The sequence below is a fragment of the Phodopus roborovskii genome, unplaced genomic scaffold, assembly GCF_943737965.1.
Source record: "Phodopus roborovskii unplaced genomic scaffold, PHOROB, whole genome shotgun sequence".
In the NCBI taxonomy this organism is placed as follows: domain Eukaryota; kingdom Metazoa; phylum Chordata; class Mammalia; order Rodentia; family Cricetidae; genus Phodopus; species Phodopus roborovskii.
In genome coordinates, this window is record NW_026126418.1 from 34813555 (window position 1) to 34821742 (window position 8188).

The following is an 8188-nucleotide window of genomic DNA, read 5'->3' on the forward strand; positions in this document are numbered from 1 at the left end:
CTACGCGTGCGCCGTGGCTGGCGGCCTCCCACAATCCTCGGAGCCCCGCCCTCTCGCCCGAGAGAAGTCGCTCAGCAGAATGCTGGGGGATGGATGGTAGGAAGTCTGTCTGTGGAGGCCTTTTTTTTTTTTTTTCATTTCTGTACAGTATGTTCGAGCCTTCGCTTCCACTTTATGAAGTGCTTGACTTTTCTTTATCAATTTTTTTTGTTTGTTGCTGTTTTTTTTTTTTTTGAGACAGGGTTTCCCTGTATAAGGTCTGGCTGTCCTGGAACGTGCTCTGTCAACCAGGCTGGCCTCGAACTCAGTGATCCACTTGCCTCTGGCCGCACCACCTCGCCACCTCCCCCCACCCTGCCTCAGTGCTGGAATTAAAAGTTTATGCCACCACGCTCGGCGGCCTGTTTCAATTTTTGTTTGTTTTTTTGTTTTTCGAGACAAGTTTTCTCTGTTTAGCTTTGACTGTCCTAGAACTCATTCTGTAAACTAGTCTGGCCTCGCACTCATAGAGATCCGCCTGTCTCTGCCTCCCGAGTTCTGGGATTAAAGGTTTGTGCCACCACTGCTTGGCTCAATAATTTTTATGTATTTAAATTGCAACGTGCTGTGGTTCTGGAAAAAACATAGTTGCTTGGTTTCTGGCAGGATCTCTCTCTGAAGCACAAACTGGCCTGTAATTTGAAATCTTGCTTGGGTGCAAAGCAGTGAGATTTAACAGATGTCACCTGGCTCTTGTTCCTCCTGCTGCTGTTTGTTTTGGTTTTGAGTCTGCCTCAGTGAGTAACCCAGGCAGATCCCAAACTCTCAATTTTCTGCCTCCTGCCACCCCAGTGCAAACAAGCCAACCTTTTAAACAGTTTTATGGAAACTCAAGAGTTTTAAAAAGTTTTAAAAGTATATTTAAAATGGTTAAAGAGATTTTACACTTGAATCATGTCTGCGTTCACTTGTTCTCTGCAAACGTGACCTTGGCAAGTTATTCAATTTCTCTGTCTCTCAAGATAAAGTAGGGTCATCTAGTACAAAGACCTTTCTTTTGCTGGATCCCTCCCCTAGTGGTACACTCTGTACAAGACAATTATAACCTTTTAGACATGTTATCTCCTATCTTTTCCCTTTGGTTTTCTTGGAATATAAAAATTATTTTCATAAAATAACATCATTATCTCAGAGCTTTTTGCCAGTTCCCCAAAAGATATACTGCCTAAAATTTGAAGAGAAAAAAAAAAGGCAGTTATAAGTTAAATATATACATCATTCTAGCCAAAGAGAAAGTATTTACTAGCATTATGCCCAGGTAGTTTTAAGTTCAGATTAATTAAATTCAATAAATATTTTTCAAGTGTCTACTCACTGTGAGACACAAATCCTAACTTTCCCTTTATAAAGACTTGCTTTATGTATGGGTGCTTTGTCTGCATTTATATCTGAGTGATATGAGTGTAAAGGGTGCTGGTGAAGGTGCCCAGCCTACTGTAATTCTATTTCCAGGAGATCGAACACTTTACATCCTGCTCACATATAGTGCTCATACATACACTCAGGCACACACAAATAAATACTTAAAAATAACTAGAAAGCAATATTCATAGTAGCATGTTATGTAAATGAAAAAAATTTGAATTAACTGTATGTTCACCACATAAAAATAGTTTAATACTATATAGTAATGAAAACATAATGAGTTTCATTTGTTGCTATTTGTGGAATTCATAAGCACAATGCTCAAAGGGAAAAGATGTTTCACATAACCAATTTCTACAAGTATTATAAGTATAATAAAATGACACAAAATGACACAAATTAAAAAAAAAAAACCTTATTTTGTTCTACCATTCTCATAATGAGCATGTAATAAAAGGTACCATTAAAGAAAACTCAAGAAGCTGAGTGGTGGTTCCTTAAATCCCAGCTTCCTTAAATCGGAAGGCAGAGGCAAGCAGATCTCTTTGAGTTTGAGGCCAGCCTGGTCTACAAAACTACACAGAAAATCCCTGTCTCGAAAAAAAATAAACAGAAAAACCTCCAGGAAAGCTGGGCAGTGGTGGTACACTCCTTTAATCCCAGCACTCTGGAGGCAAAGGCAATTGGATCTCTGAGTTTGAGGTCAGCCTGGTCTACAGAGCAAGTTCCAGGACAGCCAATACTTCATAGAGAAACCTTGTCTCAAAAATCCAAAACCAAAAGCAAACAAAACAAAAAAACTAAAACCCTTAAGGAAATGAATTATCACCTTTAACATATATATATGTTCACACACACACACTACCTATCATTGTAACCAGTAAAGTTTCAGGGGTTTGTGTTGTTCTTTTAACCCTCATTGTTCTACAATCAGAATCCAGCATATTCATTTGAAGATTCTATAGTATTAAATAAGGAGACTGTCCTAATTTTTTTAAGATGTATTTATTGTATATATGAGTGTTTTATCTTCATGTGCACCTTTATGCCAGAAGATGGTATGAGACCCACCATAATGGTGGTGAGCCACCATGTAGTTTCTGGGAATTAAACTCAGGATTTCTGGAAGAGCAGCCAATGCTCTTAACTGCTGAGCCATCTCTCCAGCCCCCCATAATTCTTTTAGAATTGGAAGAATTAAAAGTAGCACTCCTCAGTCCCCATGACAGTGAAAATCTCATGAACATTTCTAAACAGTCCAAGTGATTATTACTCTAACTCCGAACAGAGAATGCTTGATTTAGGGTATCATGTAGTAAGACGTTTTTGTTCTTTTGGGGAGCCCATCACCCAGCTCCCAAATGATTCACACATGGAGGCTTATTCTTCGATATGACTGTCTAGCCACCTTTCTTTAACTTTAACTTTTCCCTCTGGGCTTTTCCTGTTCTTTTACTTCTGTAAATCTTACTCCATGGATTGCTGTGTAGCTGGATGGCTGCATGGCTGGGCCCTGATATCCCCCTCTCCTTGTTCCCTTGCTCTCTTGCTCCTTTCTGTCTGTTCTCCTTCTATTTATCCTCTCTGCCTGCCAGCCCCGCCTATCTTTGTTCCTGCCTCACTATTGGCTGTTGAGCTCTTTATTAGGACCACCAGGTGTTTTAGACAGGCACAGTAACACAGCTTTACAGAGTTAAACAAATGCAGCATAAACAAAAGTCACACAACTTAAAATAAGATGCTACCACAGTAGCATTCTATTTGGAAAATTACTACAAGATGCTTTGTTGGGCATACAGGTACAGATGCCTGAATCATACAAAGGCATTGCTTTTGTAACTACTAATGACACCATTCTCCTTTTATTTTATTTTTAAAAAGATTTATTTTTTGTGTATGAGTGCTGTTCCTGCATGTATGTCTGTTTGGTACATGCATGGATGGTGCCTACAGAAGTGGCGAGTCTCCATGTAGAAGCTGGGAATTGAACCTGGGTCCTTTGCAAGAACAACAAGTGTTCTTAACCACTGAGCCATCTCTCCAGTCAGATAGCATTTTCTTAGTACCATCTCATACAAGGTCAAAACAATTCAATATTTAGTTGCTATCCAATTATGCTTCCTTCACCAATTCAGATGCATAAAAATTATATTTTAAAATACAGCAAAATATTTTTTAACCTCTGATGGTATGTCAAGATCTCCACACTTTGATAATACAATAGTACTTCCTACTGGGCAAGCCCCAATCACTGAGGTACACCTACAGTTTAATGGAACTGCCCACAGATATGTACAGATGTAAGAGGTGGTGGGTCACTCTTATAATCCCAGCACTTGGGAGGCAGAGGCAGGTGGATCTCTGTGAGTTTGAGGCCAGCCTGGTCTGCAGAGTGAGTTCCAGGACAGGTTCCAAAGCTACACAGAGAAACCTTGGCTCAAACAACAAAAAGATGTAAGGGGAAAAAAAACCCATATGCATACCATCTCCCAAGAACCAATAAAAATAATCTTAAAATTGTCTGGAGGAGTTCTGTTCTAGAGGAAGAACTGGAATACCTTTATATTCAATGTAGAAAATATTGCGAAATCAATTGTAGGAAAAACAATCAAAGTCTATGTAGCTTAAAATGTTGGAGAACTTATCATAATGATGTTTCCAGAAACTAAACAGTTAAAAATGGGTTTGGTGGGCTGGGGATGTTGATTAGTGGTAACTTTAATCTATCCCCCCCCCCATGAATTTGGTGCCATTTGTGGTGTTAAATGTTCATCTTCCCACTCAATTTTGTATTCATAATTTGGGATTGTTTTTTATCAAACAGGGTCTTCAAATTTGTAGTTTGTACTGTGTCCCATAAACTCTAGTATTATATGTTTGAATATGAATTAAAATAACAGACACAAGTTAAGCTTGAACAATAGCAAGGTAATCAAATTAGAAAGTTAAGCACCTTTCCCAAAGTGAAAGGATAGCACATACAAATTTAAGAATTTAAGAACAAGAAAGAGGTTACTTAAACTGTAGAGGAAATTCTGGCCAGTACTTTAGCAGTCAAGAGGTGGGAAATTATTCTAGAACCTAATATACTTTAAAAAATCCACTAAGATGAAGACATCTCCCAGGATGGCTGAACGAAGAGCAGACACAGTGAAGAGAGCCCTGGACTGGTTGAAACCTTGCTTTGAGAACAGCGCCTCCTACTGGAAAATAGCTTTAATCCTGGTTTAATATGTTGGGAATGCAACTAAAGCTACTTTTTGAGTATGGTTCCAACACACAGACAAACACACAGACACACACAGACACACACACACACACACACAGACACACACACACACACACACACACACACACAGAAGCCATAGATGAATTTGAAGGGGCCATAGTAAATTTTGAGAGAAGTTCAGGGGTCCCTCAAGGAACAAAACCAGATGAAGTATTACAATAATAAACTATTTGTACACTTTAGGAAGAAATCTTAGAAATAACAAGGAGCTGCAAACTGTTTTTAACTTTCAGTTTTCTTTTTTTTTTTTTTTCTTTTTTTCTTTTTAAATGTGTGTTGTGACAGGGCCTCTTGCTGGTCCTCCTCTTAGCCTCCCCAATTCTGAGGATGTGTGCCACCATATCCATTTTTTTTATGTGTGTGCTAGGGACATTAACTCAAGTCCTCATACTTGTACTGCAAAACACTTAACTAGGTAACCCATCTTTCTGGCCCTTTTATTTTTATTATGAAGATTTTCAAGCATTTTTCAAAAGTGTAATGTATAAATAGTATAAGGCCCTGAATATCTATAACCCAGCTTACACACTCATTAGCTAACGATTACATCTTGGTCTATCTTTATGTTACCCACTCCCCAGAGCCCTCACTAGACTCTTTAAAGCCCAAAGGCATACATCTTGATATATTCCATCAAATTTTATGACCGTACACTTAAGAATAAGGACCCTTGTTTAAGTCACCATTTTTACCTATAATCCCAGCACTTGGAAAGTTGAGACAAGAAGACAGCAATTTTGAGCAGCCTGGGTACTTAGCAAGAACTTCACTCAAACTAATAATGTTTGAATTTGAAGCCATCATCAAATATCCAGTCAGTTTCCAAATTTTCTTCATTTCCTTGTAAATATCTTTTCAGTTGTTTTATTCAAATCTAGATCCCAATGTGTTAGCTTGTTTCCTGCTCTTTGTCTTTGTCTTTTGAACTCAAAACCTTGAGCATTGAGCATACTAGACAATCACTCTACCAAAGAGATATATACATTTTGTTTTGTTTTGGTTTTGGTTTTTTGAGACAGGATTTCTCTGTGTAACAGTCCTGGCTGTACTGGAACTCACTCTGTAGACCAGGCTGGCCTTGAACTCACAGACATCCACCTACCTCTGCCTCCAGAGTGCTGAGATTAAAGGTGTGTGCCACCAACACCTGGCTTTATACTCCTTCTTAAAAAACTTTGTGTTTATTTAGAGACAGGATCTCACAGTAGCTGTGTAGCTTTGGCTGGCCCAAAACTCACTGTATAGAACAAACTGGCTTCAAACTCATTAATCTTCTGTCTGCTTCTGGAGTACTGGGGTTAAAAGTATGTGCCAACAAAATCAAATCACTTTTTATTTTAAAACAGGGCTCACTAAGTTGCACAGGCTGGTATAGTTCTTGTCCTGCTTGCCAGTTCCCAAATAAAATCACTCTAAGGCTTAATGTTAATTGTTATTGTTTTGGCCAATGGCTCAGGCATATTACTGAGTAGCCCTCACAATTAAATTAACCCATTTTTTAAAATTATTCTATATTTCACCATGAGTATAATAGCTTGTTCCCTTACATCTTGCTTTCCCAGAGGCAACTGGCATCTCCCTGACTCTGCCTTTCTCTCAGTATCTTTGTTTGGATTCCCTACCTGGCTCTATTCTGCTTGGCCATTGGCCAAATCAGCTTTATTTATTAACCAATAAAATCAACACATATCTGCAGCATACAGAAGGGCATCCCATATCAGGCTGGTCTTGAGCTTACTCTATAGCTCACCCTAACACTTCTGGTCCTGCCACCTCTGCCTCCAGATGGCTGGGATTATAGGCCTACATCACCAGGCCTGCTGAATAGTCCTCCTATACTTTCTGTAATGCATGGAATTTTCCACTTTTCTTTCAGTTACTTAATGGTCTCGGGTCCTGTTCTATAGAACTAGCCACATTCTGGATTTGGCTGATTGCTACAGCATTAATTAATGTGGCTGCAAGTCTAAAAACTGTGAGAATGACACCATTTGAGGTGACTGACCCCTGGGCCTCCTGATGCCCTGTTATGTAAGCGGCGCTTCTTCCCAGCAGAGCAGGGCAGCAGCCAAGCTCTCCTACACTCCTAACAATCTTTTTCCCATGGGAAAAGTTATTATGTATTATTAGTGCATTTTCACTTCTTTATTTTAATTTCAGAAGTTTGTTCCCTCCTTCCACCTTGTGGGTCCTTCAAATAGAACTCAGGAGACGAGGTTTGGTAGCAAGGAGCTTCACTGCAGAGTCATCTCTCCAGCCCCAATTGAGTCAATCTTGAAAAAGTGCCACCATCACAAATAGACAGATGATAAATCCCAAGCCTGGAGAGCCCACAAGTTGGAAATCCAGGGTTTTAGTGGTATACCTGCACCTGCAGTAAGATAAGACCACATCAGAAAGTCAGGGGGCCACAAAAGGAATTTCAGATGCCAAGGAACATAATCTCATAGAGTAGCAGAACTCACATTTCTAGAATGAGATACTTTTTGTTTTGTTTGTGTTTTTGTTTGTTGTTTTTGAGATGGGGTTTCTCTGTGTATCCCTGGCTGTCCTGGAACTCACTCTGTAGACCAGGATGGATTTGAACTCAGAGATTCACCTGTCTCTGCCTCCTGAGTGCTGGGAAACTTTGTAAATCAAGAGAAAAAAGCTCAGAAGTTCATGGTGATAGGAGAGGGTAGTAGCAGCTTGCCAAAATGTGTTACGGAATAATCCTTCTGTACGATGTGTTAATTATGCTGTGATTGATTTAATTAAAAAAAAAAAAAAGCTGACAGGCCAGTAGCTAGACAGGATAAAGTTAAGCAGAAGAACCAGACTAAGGACACTGAGAGGAGAAAGGGCGGAGTCAGAGGAGTTGCTAGCCCATGAGAAGAAACTGGAGGTACAAGATGAAAGAGAGGTAGAGCCACGTGGCAGAATGTAGGTCAGTATAAATGGGTTTAATAAGTTGTAAGAGCTAGTTAGTAACAAGTCTGAGCTATCAGCTGAGCATTTATAATTAATATTGAGCTTCTTTGTGGTTATTTGGGAGCAGCTGCTGAGACACAGGGAAACTCCACCTACAAGATGCCCTCCACAAAGAACACAGGTCAGAGTCAGAAGAGACAGGTACCTACGTCTTTACAAGGCTACTGGCAACTACAGAAGGCATCTAATAATTGAAAACTTGTCATAGATCTGTTTACACAAGACCTTACATAAGATGGCAGCAGCGTCCCCATTAATCTAGTAATACAGAAGTCGTTGTTGAAGCTGGATGTGGCAGCGCACACCTGTCACCCCAGTCCTTGGAAAGCTGAGGAAGAAGGACCATGAGTTCCAAGCCAGCCTGAGCTACATTGTGAGCTCCTGTTTCAAAAAAGAAAAACAGTCACAGGTGATTTAATAGTAAGAATTTCCATGATGTGATGGAGATGTGTGGGCTCCCACAGGGGTGGAAGCCTTAAAGAAGAAGGGACAACTAACAAGGAATGAGGGATTGGAGCTAGAGTA